The sequence below is a fragment of the Cupressus sempervirens genome, chromosome 4 (genome assembly GCF_028749045.1).
Source record: "Cupressus sempervirens isolate cs-2001-9-10 chromosome 4, ASM2874904v1, whole genome shotgun sequence".
Lineage (NCBI taxonomy): Eukaryota > Viridiplantae > Streptophyta > Pinopsida > Cupressales > Cupressaceae > Cupressus > Cupressus sempervirens.
In genome coordinates this window covers 51,212,845-51,231,326 of record NC_143121.1, presented here as the reverse complement: position 1 = coordinate 51,231,326, position 18,482 = coordinate 51,212,845, and positions in this window count along the sequence as shown.

Genomic DNA, 18,482 nt, shown 5'->3' with positions numbered 1-18,482 from the left:
CTTCTTTTATCAAGGAGTAATAGTGGAAAATCACCAAGTCCACCTCATGAAAGACTATGGTGGATCCCCAAGAAATAATCCTTTCAAGCCCAAGTGAAAGAAAATCTAAGGATGAATAAGCATAAGGTTCAGAAACCCAAAGAAGATCTGATCTAGACACTTCATTTCAACAATTCTACATGCAAATTAGGAGTTGGTACAGGTATTGAGTTGATCGATCCAAAAGGTAAGTCTTTCTACATAGCATATTTAGTACAGTTTAGATGTACTAACAATGTTGTAGAGTACAAAGCATTGATCTAAGGAATTCTTTTTGCATTGGAGAAAGGAATCACAGCTCTCATAGTTGAGGTAGATTCTTAGTTGGTTATAAGACAAGTAAAAGTGGTATATTCTTGCAATGATAAAAGGTTTCTTACTTACAAAAAAAGAGTTTGGGATTTAATGGATGATTTTGAAGCTTTGAATATAAAGTCAATTCCAAGGAAGAAAAACATGGTAGTAGATGCTCTCACTATTTCAACTAGCACATTACAATCTGTCAAGAGAATGAAATTGAAAAAATTTTCAGTCAAATTGGTTGCTACTCCAGCTATCCTGGACAATATTACAAATTTCCAAGTTCAAGATGATCAACATATACTCGAATTTATCATGTGTAATGGCCACTTTAAAGGGCAAGAGATTGATGACACTGTAGACAAAAAACCTAAAGATTAGGAACTTGAAGATGACGATGGGATCCTAAACTTAAAAACCAACACTATTCCTAATGGAATGGTTGAATTGGAATGTATTTTTGATCATGATGAATTAGCACTTAACAAAAGAATGGTCAAATAAAAAGGGATCGAGGAATGTGATTCATACAATTTAGGTATTGATGAAGATCCTAGAATGGTAAGGATCAAAAAGGCATGCAATGCACAAGAAAGGGAAGATATTCTAAAATTAATTATAGAGTATAAGGATTTCATGGCATGAGTTACAAAGAGCTAAAATAATATGATCTTAAGATTATTACACATGACATTCCATTGAAACCTAATGCAAAACCTTTCTGGCAAAGACAAAGGCTCATTAATCCTATCATTGAACCATTGATAATGAAGGAAGTTAAGAATTTGTTTGATGCAAAGATCATCTTCCCCATTCACCGTTCTATGTGGGTGGCTAACTTGGTTCCTATATGAAAAAGGATCAAATAGATTCATATTTGCACAGAGTTTTGTAATTTGAACCTTGCATCTCAAAAGGGCAATTACCCTTTGCCCTCACTTGATGAATTTCTACAAATTTTTAATGATTTTAAGATGATGTCTTTCTTGGATGAATATTCAAGATATAATCAAGTAATGGTTGATGAAGAAGATATGCTGAAGATGACCTTATCAACTAAATGGGGAACTATTGCTTACAGAAGAATGCCTTTCAGGTTTATTAATCCAGGACCTAAATTTCAATGAGCAAAGGATGAAGCTTTTAAGGGATTGATAAATAAGTGTATAGTCATCTACATGGATGACTTAACTATCTTTTCAAAGGATTGAAGCACTCACCTTGTTGTTCTAAGATAGATATTCAATAGATTTTGTAAATATTGCATATCCCTCAATCCCAAAAAATGTTCATTTGGGGTTACTAAAGGAAAGCTCCTTGGCCATATCATCTCTAAAGATGGAATCTCCATTGATCCTAATATAATTGAAGCTATTCTGAAGTTATCACCTCCTCACATTTGAAAATAACTTAAGTCTTTCTTTGGGAAGATAAATTTTATGTGAAAAATCATAAGTGAATTTGTAGAGAGAGTTCATGCCCTTGATGATTTACTCAAAAAGGGAGCTAAAATAGAATGAGTTCCAGAGATTAAGAAATCAGTTGAGGATATCAAGGTCGCCATTTCTATGGCCCCAGTACTATTGAGTCTAAACTATGGACTACCTTTCAAAATATGATCTTTTGTTTTAGAACATTTATGTGCTAGAATTCTCATGCAAAAGAAGGAAAAGGAAGATGAAAGACCCATTGTCTTTATGAGTTACCTTCTGAAAAGTGTTGAGTTAAACTATTCTAACCTCAACAAACATTCTTTTTCTTTAATCAAAATGGTAAAGAAGTTTCTCCATTTTATACTAAGGAACAAGGTATATGCAATTGTGCCTGATCCAGTGGTTAATACATTGTTGATGAAAAATGAACTTTGTGAAAGATGAGGAAAATGGATAGCAATCCTTCAAGAATTTGATTTAGAGATTCAACCCATGAAGTTAGTAAGAGACCAAGGATTATCAAAAATAATAGCAGATAACCAAATCTAAAATGAGAAGAAATTCTGGTTTGACGATGAAACAAATCAAAAAAATATTATAGTATCTAAAGTTTATATTGACTAGGGTATAATAATAGATGCCTAGTACCAAGATATTGTTTGCTATCTTTTACAAAATTAGTAGTCCAATTGGATGAAGTTCACAACATATGGAACTCAAAATGAAGTGTGAATCCTACATTTTGCACGATAGAAAATTATATAAAAGGAACTATAAAGTGATTTACTTAAAATACTTGGGACATGAGGAAGTAAAAGAAGTTTTGGAATAATTTCATGATAAGTATGGTATAGGGCATGGTTCAGCAAAAGCAACTGCTCATATGATTTTAGGATCAGGTTATTTCTATCCCATGATATTCAAAGATACTTTTGTGCATGTGCATACTTTTCATATTTTTTAGACAAGTACTAACAAAGAAAGGCATCTACCAATGCCATTATAACTAGTGTTTGAGATACACCCCTTTGCAAAGTGGGGGCTAGATTTTATTTGTCCAATGAACCCACCATCATCAATTGGGCCAACTTTTATTCTCACAACTACTAATTACTGTACATGCTAGACAGAAGTAGAGACTTTTAGAAATTTCACAGCTAAGGTGCTTATAGCTTTCTTGGAGGAACACATTGTTACTAGATTCAGGATGTCATTTTCCCTAGTATGTGATAACAAATTAGCTTTTGCATCACTATTCCTAACTTAATGGGGACTGGGAAATCAAATTATTATCAAATTCTCTTCAAATTATTATCCATAAGGAAATGGTGTGGTTGAATCTACAAACATGAACTTGATCATGGCAATAAAACATTTTTTGAAAGAAAATCATAAGGATTGGCACATTCAACTCAAATATGCACTATGCACAAAATGAGTGAGGGTCAAGAATGCTTTAGGAACATCTCCATATCTTCTTGTCTATGGAAAAGAACTAGTATTCCCACTTAACCTCAAGATTCCTATTTTGAAATTCATGAATGGGTATGTTGAAGTTGCTAACAGAATACAAATTAGATTGATGAATCTTTTAGAGATGGATGAAAAGCAAATAGCTACTTTGGAGCATATGACAAAACATCAAGTTGTCATCAAGAGGTGGTTCGACAAGAGGGCCATGATAAATTCTTTTTGAATATCTGACCTTTTTTACTTTGGGACAAGGAAAAAGAAAAGTCAGGAAGCCACACTAAGTTTCAATGCTTGTGGATTAGTCCTTATCAGATCATGGAAATTTTGGGAGAAAATACTGTTAGACTAAGTTGCTTATAGGGGGAATTGGTTCTGTTGCCAGTCAATGGGAAATTTCTAAAGAATTTCTTTGAAGCTTAAAAGATAGATAAGCTACAAAAAAAAAAAAAAAAAAAATTCTACAAGCGTGTTTATTTATGAAAGTGTATTTTTTTTTGGTTGCATGTTTTCTTTTAGTTGTGTGTTTATTTTCAAAGTTGCGACAATCTAGGGGATAGGTGCACTCAAGATTTTATCTTGACGTATCTTACTAACCATTATTTTGGTTTTGATTTTTAGGAAGAGGTATTTCTTTGTCAAAAAAATTTTATGATTTTTTTCTTATACCAACTAAGGAATGGATGTTACTTGCAGTAATAGGGGACTTTCAATCTTGGATCCAGGATTGCAGATCAACAAGTTCTCAACACTTTGCAAATTTAAAGATCAATTTTCTTAGGTTTTTTTGAACCAAGGTTGAAGGCAGCAAGGAATAGTCCAAACCCCATTGGTTCAAATAGAAGGGTGTTCTCAAAAGAATTTCTAAGATCATTATTTGGTGTGAGAGTTTCTAAAAGATTCTTAAAAGAGGAATGCAAGGGATGTTCACAAAAAAATTGAATCTAAGAAATGACACCAGTCTCTTGGCCACATAGTCTAAGTGTGGTTAGGGTATAGAAAAAATAATAAAGAAAAGGTGTTAAGAATGAATGATTCTACAAAGTTGTAGAAAGGTAATAACTAAAGGGATATGTACTCTAAATAAGCTACCCAGTATCAAAACCATTGCTTCATCAAAGAATCAAATGGTGACATTATCATCTATATAAAGAATGTATTCAAAATATTTTTGAGGACTTCAAATAAAAAGTGACAACCTATTAAGAGCCCTCAAAACTAATTCTCTCATCTGGTCACACAAAGGGTTGATGAACAACTTTTATGAAGATTCTTAATGAATGGACTAGAAGGGGTCAAAGATTGTTCCAAGTTGCTAGAAATTTTTGATAGACTACTTTCTGAGATGTTGAATGAAATGAATACATTGAACACACACTGAACTTGGAGATTCAAGATTTTGAGGTTTTGATTAAAAAGTGATTCAAAATATGCTTGGAGTATTCAGGATTCAGTTGGTGTCAGACACATGCCAAAGGAATGTTTGCTGATAAAGAAATGCCTTTATCATTTCTTCCTTTTTGTTAGGGCCATTTTTATGGTTTCACAATGCACGCCCCATTTCACCTAGAAATGGGGATCCCCTAGTTTATTATTCAGCTTTCTAGATCCCTAGTCTGGGGTCTGAGTCTTTTTTTAGGGTTTTATCTAGTATTTTTGGTCAAAACTAGGTCTCAATTTGAAAACCTAGATCACGAGAATCATCATTCAAGGGGATAAAGTCATTTTTGCAAATACAATTGGCACACTAGTGCACCTCCCCAATTGCACTAGTATGCCAAACACATAGATAAAGCATTACCCCTTGGTGATGTGCAGTTGTACAACATCAAGGGGTGTGTTGGGTCTCTAGGTCTATAAAACCTAGGATCCCCCTACCCATTTCACTTCATTTTATAGATATTCAATGGCTTCTTCATCATTCTCCATTGCTACAAAGATGGTCGTAGAAGTCATGGTGTTCAAGTTTTAAGGAGTTCTGGTGAAGTCACACTTTCAAGATGATTATCTAGAGATTGGGACACTGAATTAGGTCATACAGATTTGAGCACATTCCTAGTATTGTGCAACAAACCAATAGAAGGGTCTCCAATGATATCATCTCTTATCCAATCAGAACTAGTCAGTGGATCATCATACCCAACATCAGTATAGTCCTCAGAGTTGATCATAATACTAGTAGAAAACTATGTTTCCAAAGAAAGGGTCATAAAGAGCATAAGTAGAGAGACCATACTAGATCTTTGACATAAGAACATAGAGAAGGTGTTCCATCTTCCAAGAGAATATCAGTTCATTAGATTGACCTATCACCAAGCAGAGAGATGGTGTAGGGAACATGTAGAGGAAGCTTCCAAAATCATCCAATCCTCATACCTCATTGAAAAGACTCCTCTAGGATGTAAATTAGGAAAAATGGACATGAAAAGAGGTTACATGAAGGAAGATATTGGATATTCTATAATACTCTTGAGTAGAGTCATGGGTTTCCTAGTGTTGAGACACTTGAACATATGGATGGTACATTTTACTGAGACTATTAAGTGGCTGAGATGCCAATTGATTGGGCTTCCATTCTTAGTGAGAACTTGGGTGAGCAGCTAGTCGTAGTTAAGAATAATGATAAGTTTTACATGACATCATATTTTTAATACTTGTTAGCTAAAAGGACAAAAAAATATCTAGGACTCTTCAAAAAGGGTATTATGCAAGATGCAAACACTTAGCCAGATATAGTTTATCCCTGACTGGTGAAGAAGACGCTTCCAAAGCATAGCAAGGAATACAAGATAGTGAATGTTGCATTTATATTCACAATCATTTGGTTCATTGGGGCAAATTATGTGAAGAGGATGTTAGATGAGGTAGTGGGTAAGATTTCAAATGTTGGAGCCTACTACATCCAATATCAGACATTCACCTATTTAAGGGTAGCAGGTACCAATCTCAATCCCAAGAAGCACCCTAGATATCCAAGTGACAAACTTATATTGTTGGAGATTGCTTGACAAATATTTTCTACCTACAATAGAGTTAGGAAGTAGCATAAGATAACTTGAGTATGGCCCATTACTATAGGACCATTTAGTGTGGTTCAAAGATAAGATATTCCATCTTTTGAGTCTAAGTGGGATCAATATCCTTCAGATGAATATAATTCTTCATGGCCCTATTTTGATAACATCAAGAGGGTACAATATTTGGCTGGTAAGACATTTGAGTGTGAAGATGCAATTGAAGACCACTAGATGAACATAGTAGATGACTACAATATCTGAATGAGGGATTATTGTAAGATGACTCTCTATCTAACAACCAATACTTTGAACATTAAGGTTCCTTTAAAGGTGGTGCAATAAGGTACTAAATATGTCCTTGATCTATTTTTCAATAGGGACAAGATTGATTATCAACCTAATATGAATGTTGAGGTTGATAAGGAAGAAAACTCAAACATCAATTAGAGGGCTAGACATGTCATCAAATTGACAAAGGATTGGATCAAAATACCTTTCAAGTTGGATCCAATTCCTTAAGTTTTAGTCTTTCACACTCAAGCCTTCCCAGCAAGAGGTCTAGGAGCTAAGGTTATAGTGCCTACATTTATAGCTCAGACCCCAATAAGGTTAGAAATAGTGCACCAACTTGACAGAGAAGTTGGGTATTATAGGGCTCAAAAATTTAAAGGAAAGAGAAAGAAAACTTCTCCCATCAACAAGAGGTACAAGCCTCCCCATTTGCTCCTAAGAAAAAGAAGATCAAGACTCCATTCAAGAGGGGGAAAAAAGTGATTAGGAGAGTTTTTCCTTTCCCATTAGTCTTAGAGGCTATCCCAAAAGAAGAGAAAGCATAAGATGATGAGGATGAAGAGGATAACCTTCATTTGAACTGGAGAACTTATCTTGCAAGAGCCACAAAGTTGGAATAGAGAAGAAGCTCCATAATTACACTACCATCCATTCTTGAGAAGTTTATTCAATCCACTATATCAGAAGATGAAGTGTAGCGATGAGTAGGATGTTGAGGGGACTGATGTCTTCAAGATTTCAGATTTTGATTTTTTCCTATCGGCACAAAATTGGTGGGAGACAAAATAAGAGACACTCCAACTAATCAACCTCAATAGGAGGATTGGAGTTAGTTGCCACCTGAACCACAAGGGCCTGAAGTAGCTCCACATCTCTAGTTCAAGTTACATTATGTGTAGATAAAGGATTAGCCACTCCTCTCCCTCCAAACAATGAAGAAGAATAGGTTCAAGAAGAACAAGAGGAAGAGCCGCAACAGTTATCTACCGATGAAGTGTCAAAGGAAGAAAAAATACATATCCTCAACAAATTTCCCAAGACATTGAGGTGAGAACTATGGACTCCATGGATACAAAGACTCTCGGTGTAGATCTCTCATAAAAGGATAAGACTACAGAGAGGAGTGATAAGGGGAAGATCATAGAAAAAAAAACTCCTTTATCTTCAAAAGGAAAATCCCTAGTAGAGAATGTTTCAAGATAGTTGAGAAAGGAGATGATAAGAAACAAGAGGTAGCAATTCACTATTGAGGAAGAGGATAGGATGTAATTGATCTAAGTTCTCAAGAAACTTAAGTCACCACCAAAGGATGTATGGACATTAACCTTCATTATGAGTGATCAGAACAATGATTTATTTTCTCACATGGCTATCCCTCCTCCACGTGTAGATGTTGAAGAATTTACTCCAAGAGATTATCATATCAAGGAGGTAATACTTGTGAAACCTACATTGGACATGATTAAATTGATGGTGACAAAAAGAATTAAGGAAGTGTTTAAGCACTTAGAATAGGATGGGGCAGAATTGACAACACTTCAAAGATAGAATGAGATCCTAAAAGGATATCTGAGCAAAGTTTTTGGTCCCCTAGATCTTGAACATCCTGAGGAAACTTTGAATGCAACACTGGAGAAAAGGGATAAGGAGATAGTGTAGTTAGATCCATTTTGAGAGCTTGTCAGCAATGGAGAGACATTTTTGAAGAAAAAGGTGTACAAATTATACAGGGAAATCTGAAGTTGCTACACCATATGCAAGATAATGCAGATAGGCTACTGGACATTTTGAATCAAGATTTTGGTTTGATGGATGAAGTAAATACCTAGGGAAAGTACTTACAAGCACTACAGTCAATCAAAGGCCAAAGATATTGGATATTAATGGAAGTATATATGGCAGAAGAGTTAGATAAGATTGATGATTGGATAAAGAAGATTGTGAATGGCAATAAAGTGATGGAGACATTAGACACAGAGATTCATAAGCTCAAGGATCACACCCAAGAGAAAATTTTGGAGGTAGAGAAATATTATAGTGATGCATGTTTAGACATTTTTTAAGATGATTCAATGGACAAATTGATAGTTGTAGAAGTAGTAGTTGAGCAATTTTGGAAAAATTTTAAAAAGGCTTCTAATGATGATGACATTATACGAGCATTCAGAAAAGAAGAAGCATTATTAAACTTGGATGTGAAATTAGGAGATTTTTTTGAGACTCACATTGAGGTGGGAAACTACAAGAAAAAAGTGAAGGAAAAATATGAAGCCTTAGATTTTCCAGATGCACCTCAAGTCACTAAGATTATTGAAAAATTCAAGGGCAAATACTGAGACAGCTCTGGTATAAAGGGGAACAAAACCCAGAAGCCAGAATTTTAGTTTTGACACTTTGTGAAATTTTGTATTTTTTGAACCTACTTCTAAGGTGTGCAAGTGTTGTTGGGATTCAAAATTGCCTTCCCGATTTTGAGTACCATTGAGAAAATCAAACCCTATAAATGCTTTTGATGAGTTTGTACCCGATTGTCAGTCTGAGGCCTAAGAGGTGTTTAATGCTTCTAGCACCTTTCATTCAGTATGTCCACATGTTCCATGAGGTTAAACTGACATTTTGAGCCATTTTGTGAAGTCCCATTCTGAGTAATTATCAAATCTGCATTTTTCACAAGTGTCAAACAGGGACAGGAGGCTGTGTTTGCAATTGAATATCTTGCACCTAGAAATGTTTCAAGAATTTTTGCTTTGGGAGTGTTTAGTGTCCATATCTAAGAGCCTATGTTTTAGATTTCAACTCATTTCAAATACATTTGACTAGGTTTTGAATCCCTCAAAGTTGGTAGTTTACTATTTTCATGTTGATCCAATTAATTCATAATTTTGGAAAGCCCTGTTTGACGAGTTATAATTTTGACCCAGTTGACCAAAATATGAAATTTCCTTTTGTGCTGCACTATAGACATCAGAGACTTATTGTGTTTCAAGTTTTAGCTTATGACGAATCCATTTGATCAGTTTTCAAACATGATTCCAAATTGAAATTGATCTTTTTATTGGTGCCAACATTTGCAGATTGTTCAATACCCTTGTTCGTGGCATTATAACTCCTAATCTGTGATAGGTGAGACCAAATGGTTTATTCCCCTGCATTCTACTCTGAAAATACTACAAGTGTGCCGGTTTCAAGGTTTCCCAAGGTCATTCGATTTGCAAAAAATGTTTTTCTACTGATATCTCTTGTCCTGCAAATCCATGTAGCCTACTTTGCACGCTTGCCAAATGCATCTTGTGATTCATCATGAGCCCAAATCATAGAAGTACACTCTCCTCATGACAAAGTATCAATGCCCAAGTTTTTAGAATCTCAAGTGCCCGTTTACCCAATTTTTCAAAGCTCAAACATAACCCATTTTATTGCTTTCTGACATGTTTAATTTATAGGCAATTTGAAGTAGGCATGTTCGAGGGTCGATATCTTTTGACCCTGATATTATCATGTGACGAGATTTGGTAGGCCTGTTAATTATGTTGGAAAGAACATAAGTCCAAGGTTTTAGGGCTTGATCATATGTTTGAATCAGTTTTTAAGGCTAGCCGATAGGCCCTAACATGATAAAATCATAGTTTGCAAAGAATAGGGTAAAGGAGTTTTTAATGATCAATTTGTGATCGAGTTTGTGTGATGTCCCCATTTTGGCCAATAATATAAATAAATATTTAATAAAGTAATATTAAAGTATTAATATTACATTACAAGTAATAATCATATTATATATGTTGTATTATAATAGTAATATAAAAATGCGAATGGAATAATAAATAACAGAGATATATTTTAATATAGCAATACTATATTAATGAGGTATTATAATATAATATAATATAATATATCTAATTGATATATTATTAAAATAATATATGATATAATAATTAATATAATTGTTAATATAGTATATCTTATGATATTAATATAATCAAAGTTTATTAATATATAATTAATATAATAATTATAATTACTATAATATAATTGACTTTATTGAAAGGGCACATCTCTATGAAATATGATGTATATATATCGAATGTCAATTTTGAGAAGGGATTATAAGAAATATTATCAAATCGATATAAATAAATGTTAATTCTGAAGATGCCCCAAAAATGGGACATTACAAGTGGTATCAGAGCATCGAATTTTCCAGCCTATGGGAAGTAGTTAATGCTATCAAAGACTGGGTTGCAAATATGAAAAAAATAAGTGAAGTGGAAAAGGCTAAGATGAAGCTTGTTGCTGCAAAAGTTTGGTTACGTTTGTGAAAGCATTGGGACCGACAGAGCACTCATAAACTTTTGTGTTTGGCATTAAAAATTTCACAAGATCCTTATCACAAAGTAAGGAGAGAATTTCTAAGAAAAGTGCATTAGTATCTCAAACAGCTTGCTCTTGACCATAAATATGTGTGGCTTGGTTCTCAGTATACCAAAAATGGTGAGGCATTGTAATGTTACAGAAGGCAATATAGCAATGATATAGAAAATATTATACTATACTCACAAGCTCCAGAAAAATTCTCAACCTTAATGCTATCTAGCATAATGATTTTGAATTGTTAGGATAAACCACAGACAGAAATAAAAACTACATGCAAATATAACCAATAACAAAAAATAATAGATCACACAGAAATGAACACAAGGCACCAAGATTTAGCATAGTTCACCCAATCCCTGGGCTACGTCCACCAAACAGCAAGTCCAATATTATTACAATCCAATGATTACAACTTGATTACAATCTGTAATCCCTTATAGCTCAATACTGCCACAAGAAGCAATTTTGCATCACAACCTAATGAAAATACCCAACCCTAATCCCTTTTATACAAGTATTAAACCGCTTTAGGGTTATAACATGTCAGCCATAAATTAGCCATAACTTTAGTGGTGAATCTACGAGGCAAATCTACAAATAGTACCAAAAAAAAAAATTGGGGTGATGCCCCGAACCCCACTAATTATGAAGTATGTACAGTACTTTCTTGATCAATCACCACAATCTAACATGAATTTGGTCTTGGTTCATATGGCAAATCACAATGATATTTTCCAATCCAAATGCATACTCTTTCCTTTGCTGATGTAGCTACCTAAATTTTTGGTTGCTTATTATATATTAGGAGTCAACCTGCTCATGAGTTCTTTACTGATTTTCCCAAATAGAAAGAGAAGCATTTTAGTCATTGTATCGGCAATAATACTTTTTTTCCTTTTAGCTTCATACATCGGGATGGAGATGGACAAATCAATAAAACATGGATAGAAGCATATTAAGAGCAGGTTATCAAATTACATCAAGGCAAAAGTGAAATCATACACAAGGCAGAATCACATTGAAAATAGGAAACATGGATAGTACGGAGTGTACAAACCAGCGCAAAATTTGCATGAAGATCGGGTTCCACATCAAGGAAATAATGTGGTGTGGTGAAAATGTTAGCACTTTATATATAGTGTGAGTGGTATGTTATGTTTTATATCTTATAATATTAAAGGTCTCAAAACCTGCATTGGGTTTTGAAAATGTCAGCACCCATACCCAATGGGATTGTTATGCCTATCACAACATTCTCATACCTGCTATGATAGTTTATTTTCAAACCTACTACCATAGATTGAAACACACATATTTTGAGTGGAAGATTGTGAAAGATAAACGTCTCATGATATAATGATCACTCAGCAACAAGCAAGTAAAATATTCAAATGGAAAACTATATTATTGTCACAACTATGATGATTGTGTTAGTTTGATACAAGATGCATTGGTTGTAAAGAGGCTTGTATTATATGTCTTAATTATCCCAAGAAAGAACTCTTGAGCATATTGTTGTTGCAATAGAATGCTTGATGGAAGGGAAAGTTTATTTTTTGAGATACGTCTTCAATTAGCAGCCTACACTTCTAAATACATGTCATGCAAGACTTTAAAATGATGTACACATGGATAATGCTCGCTAACTATTGAGGTGCAAATATATGAATTTTATTTGGTACCTATACAAAGGTAATGTACCAATTCAACTTGACAAGACATATCAGAATAAGAGAATGAATTTGACATTATGGATTTCGGGCATTTTAATAGCAAATACACATACTTTAAGGAGGTAAGTACTATTTGTCATTTTATTATGATTATGTTTCTTAAAGTAATATGGATTATGAAAATTGATTATTATATTTTCATAATGAATAGAATAATATATGTTTTAAAAATATATAAAAGAGAGATTTAGTTTTGAAAGGGTTAATTAAAGGATAAGTAGATTTCTTGTCCATACATGAATAATATAGGCCAAATGTAGTATCGATGAGAAAGACCTATAATAAGGCCTTGATAAAGGTATGAATTTTGTTCTTCGCTCTTATAAAATGTTTGAGAGTTTTCATAGTTGTTATTTATATATATGAACATGTAAATATTCTAGATGCTAATTTGTTTATTGATTAAAGGAGGTTATAAATATATAATTTTATTATATGTTTCATATATAATTGAAAAATCTTGTATAAGTCCATGTGGAAGCTTTGTGAATACTTAGGTGTAAATCAAGTGGGAGTCTGATATTTCATAAAAGGATTTGTTGACTATAAGAGGTTATGAAGTTAATACAATTAATAGAGATTGAATTTTTAAGAACAACAACGTTAGAAGAGGAGTTCCATTGGCTCGACGAAATTAAGAGACCTTAATATGGGAAATAGATATGAAGGTTACTTTGTGCTTTTAAATAGCCACTCAACACATAAAGGTGATGAGGTAAATTATATGTTTTCTTCATATATTATGAAATAATTGTTACTGTCTTGTTATCATTGACACATTTGGATATTTTGATGAATATTGAATATTATATTTATTATCAATAATTCTAACCAAATAAGGAATTGGCACTGATTTTCAAGTTGATAATAATCAAAGAATGTTGTTAAATAAAATTAAAGGTCATCACCTTCCAAGATAAGATAAGGCCTATGGTGGAATGGACTGGGTGACATCACTCGAGGTACTAGATAAAGCCTATGGGTACTGGAAAAGGCCTTGATGATGGGATATCTCAGGGTACATCATACAAAGGCACTATCTTGGAGATGATGGTTGGAGAGAGGTAATGACAATGAGAGAGAACAGTGAGGCCCACTTATTTGGGTAACAGGGCACCCCATTATGGTTCCTCCTCCTATAATTGAATGATAAGATTAACTATCTAATATTTCAAAGATTATGCTTGAAAAGACTTCTTATTGAAAAATAGTTGATAGAATCACCTTAAGATCATGATTCTTCAAGTCGAGATAAGGCCTGTGGTGGAATGGGCTAGGTGACATCACTCAAGGTACCGAATAAAGCCTACAGCTACTGGGTAAGGCCTCGGTGATGGGATATCTCAGGGTACATCGTACAAAGGAACCTTCTTGGAAATAATGGTCAGAGAGAGGTAACGATAATGAGGGAGAACAGTGAGGCCCATTGGTTGGGTCACAGGGCACCCTATTATGGTTCCTCCTCCCATATTTAGAAAATAATGAGTTAATAAATGGATTGAGACTATAAATACCCTATCAGGGGATTGATTTATATATAATGTGTACTAATGATTTTTTTTGGTTGTAGGTTCACAATTAAGGAAATGCATAGTGTGTATCTTATGTGTTTGCATCATGTTTGCTTCATGTCTTCATCTGTCTACATCATGTCTACTTCATGTTTTCATGATCTCTCTACATCATGTATGCTTCGTGTTTTCATTCATAAATCTTTCTGGTATTTTTGAATGCAAATATGTTTTATGTTTATGACAAAGCTTGTGTATGAATGATTTTGCTTGAGGACAAGCAAATTCGAGAGGGGAGGAACCTGATGTCTGCATTTTGGCCAAAAATATAAATAAATAATTTATAAAGTAATATTAAAGTATTAATATTACATTACAAGTAATAATCATATTATATATGTTGTATTATAATAGTAATATAAAAATACGAATGAAATAATAAATAATAGAGATATATTTTAATATAGCAATACTATATTAATGAGGTATTATAATATAATATAATATAATATATCTAGTTGATATATTATTAAAATAATATATGATATAATAATTAATATAATTGTTAATATAGTATATCTTATGATATTAAATAAATATAATCAAAGTTTATTAATATATAATTAATATAATAATAATAATTAATATAATTATTATTATTAATATAATATAATTGACTTTATTGAAAGGGCATGTCTCTATGAAATATGATGTATATATATCGAATGTCGATTTTGAGAAGGGATTATAAGAAATATCTTTAAATCGATATAAATAAATGTTAAATCTAAAGATGCCCCAAAAATAGGACATTACAGTTTGACTCCAATCAGTTCAATATCATCGATGGATCAGTTTGCATATTAGTTGTTCAAAAATTAAAAAAAAATTAACCGGACCCGCTTTGGGGCTTGACTGATTTCATCAGTTGCTCAAAGTCTTGACAGTGATAGCTTTGCAAATGTTGCCTGCAGAAGTGATTGAAATAATCTTTGACTATATGGTTTCAAAGATGAATTCATTTTAATATGTTAGTGTTGGTGAAGGGTCTATGCCTCAATGGTAATCTTTATTTTAAGATTGGTGCACACCTTTTACAGAGGCTTATATAACAAATTATGGTACTAGTTCTAATATTTATGCATTCTCCTATAAATGGAATCATATATTACTCTCAAACTTAAGTCTCAACCAGCATGTCCAAATTTGTGTCATATATTTTGGGGTATGATACAAACTAAATCTCAAATGTTTTGAAATAAATATTTGGAGAAAGAGAAAAGCCCCAGTGATGTATGAATCTATAGGAAAATGTAATAGTCCCCAGAGAGGAAATGGCAAGATCAAAAGAGTAACAGAGGCTCCATGCTTCAAAGGGAGGGGGGGCGACATATCTAGTAGGGGCAAAGCATCATCTACATTCCACATCTTGGCAGGGGGTTGTAAGTGTTGAAATTTGCATGGAAACGGATCAGACCCTCCCATGCATGAGAGGGAAGGGCACCATGGTAGATCCCCACGTATAAGTTGTAGGTCAAATTCCATGCATAGGCATAGCTATTCATGTTACATGAATAGGAGGCTAACACATTAGATGAATAGGGTCTCCATGTTATAGAAATGCATTCTACATTTTGTAAAGTAATGCTTAGCATCACTAGCCTGGAAGCTTGTGTATTAGAAAGGAGGATAGCTTCAGCACAAAGGCTCACACCAAAATGAGAGGGAGCAGTGTTCGGCATGGCTGAAGGTCCACAAAAATGTTAAGGTAAACACATAAAACAAAGGAGGATCCACGTTTTAGAGAAGCTATGAGTCAGCCAAGGAGACACCAAAAATGAAAGTCGCCCATGCAGAGTAGCCTGTGGTTTTAAGTAGGGGACCAGTTCACGCATAATTAAGGGGAACTTGGAAACCCTTTGGAGGAGATCTATGCAAAGCATATAGGGAACCTGTAGGGTAGTTTAAAAGAAAAAGGAAGCTAACAAATAGGCCCACGCAAGTGAAGATGGTCCTTTTTCTGACTACTTGGCTCTCCTATTGAAGGAAGAAAATGAGGATTTGATCAATGTGGAGTGCTCCTTTGTAATATAATGTTTTACCTGAAGTACATGGTGCCCTGGCATGCTAATCGTGAGTGCTCAGAATTTCAAAAAATGCCACCAGCTGAACAAACACTGGAGGATTTGCAGCTCTTAAAGCTTGTTGAAGACTGCAAATGGAAACATTGTGGAAATTGCAAAGGAATGATTGAGTTATTATACGGATGCATTCACATGACATGCATGTTAACAAGCCTCTACACACTTCATGTTAGCTTCATTTTGTAGACTTTTTTTAGCATCAAATTTACTCTTTACCTGGTGTTGGTTCAAATAAACACATAATCCCACATTCGCCAGACAAGGAGTTTTTAAAGGGTTTATATACTTTTTTACACAACACATTAGTTGTCTAAAGACACTAGCCTTTTACAAGGTAAGCCTACACTAAATGGGCCCACAATGCATGTTGGATGGAGACCAAATAAAGTGAAATTTTGAATGATGTACCACATGTCGCAGAGGACACATGGCAACAAAGTGCATTCCCACATTGCAGAAGTGCACAAAGTTTAAGAAATGTGGGAATGTGAGAATATGCCAAATGGCACGGATCCCAATTGGCAGTGACGTGGTGATCCAAAGTTGATCAAAGGTGACACACAAGATTGCGACACATGTCATGATCTGACGGATGGCACTATCCCACATAAGAAAGATGCACACTAGTTACAAAATGCAGGTAAGCTAAAATATGACATGTGGTGGTCCAGTGGCAACATGTGCAAAGGCAGGCCAATCATGAAGCACCATGTGGCATTAGTCAAACTAGTTGACCCCAAAATTGAAGGGTGAGGGGAAAATTAAAATAATTTAAAAATGTCTTTTTAAAATTTTTTATCAGAAAAGGGGCACGTACAGGTTTTTTAAAATTACAAAGATGTATTTTTCTAAAGTCAAACTTTAGAAAAAAAAATATTTTTTTTTGAAAATTTAAAATCAAGCATGCAAACCTGAGTCTCATATTAGAGGGGGACATTTTTCAATCTGAGATTCAGGGCATTTCTAAGAGGCAAACATAGTAGTATTATATATCATCGAAATCGTGAGAAGACAAACTTTTTGATTATGGAGTTCATTTTTGCACAAGTGCTCACTAGTTTGAGTTATAGCCAGAAATGTGAAATTTGGGGCCTTCTTAGTGGAATTGGTAAAAACTAAAAATCTAGTTAGAGGATCAGTAAAACTTGGTAAGAATGTAGTTGGAGTTCACTTTGCTCACAGTCACTCAGTAAAAACTTGAATTTTACCAAGCATTTCAGTGGGTTTTCAGATTCTGATGACTCAACAAGTTTTCATCATTTCAACAAAGAAATTTGCAGATCAGTAATAGTAAAATGATGAAACCAAATCAGATCAGAATGGGAGAAGGGAGAGAGAAGTTGTTCAATTGTAGAAGATTGAATTCCAAGTGGACATGTGTCAAGCATAGATCAGATCCGAGAATTCTTTCTCTCCTATATCTTTCATTCTCTCATTCATTGTAAGGGTTGGTAGTTTTCTCTGGGTAATACCAGCAGGGTTCTAGTGTTTTACTGTGAAACCATTTTCTTCAGCATATTCTCTCTTGTATGAACAACATTAGGAAGGATAATATAGATAGTTCAGATCTGTCAAGAGTTTTTTTGTGTTTTCATTTCATGCCTATGAATGTATTGTTTCAAGGAAATTAATACAAGGAATAGTAGGTTGAGTTTCATCTTGAATATTGTCTCCTTTATCAATGAGCTTCAATGTTTTATGGTCTTTGAACAAAGATCTTAGGTTGTAGTTGCAGTCCCTTAAGGCTGTATGTTATTTCATTGTTTCTTATAACTCAAGAAGTTGTGTAAATCCTCCAAGGAATTAACAGGGTTGCAAGTTTACTGATGGGGATATCATGTAAGAATGAGGTTTAAATTGAACATTGATGTCTATTTACAAGTTGAATAGATAGATCATATATCTAAATATATAAATAAGTATCAGATATCCATATGTATGCATTAGATTCATCGATTTTAGGCACTGGTCAGCTACAAGATCATTAAAGTCTTACTGCAGCATATTTGAGGGTTTTGTTGAATTCAACATTATTAATCAGAATGATCTTTACATTTTATGTTGAAGAGCTATAATAGAATGCCCTCACTCAGCTTATGAACTCCATGGTTTTGCATTCAGCTACTATAGATTTATGTCATTTCATAAGTCATTAGGAGATATAAGGGTGTTT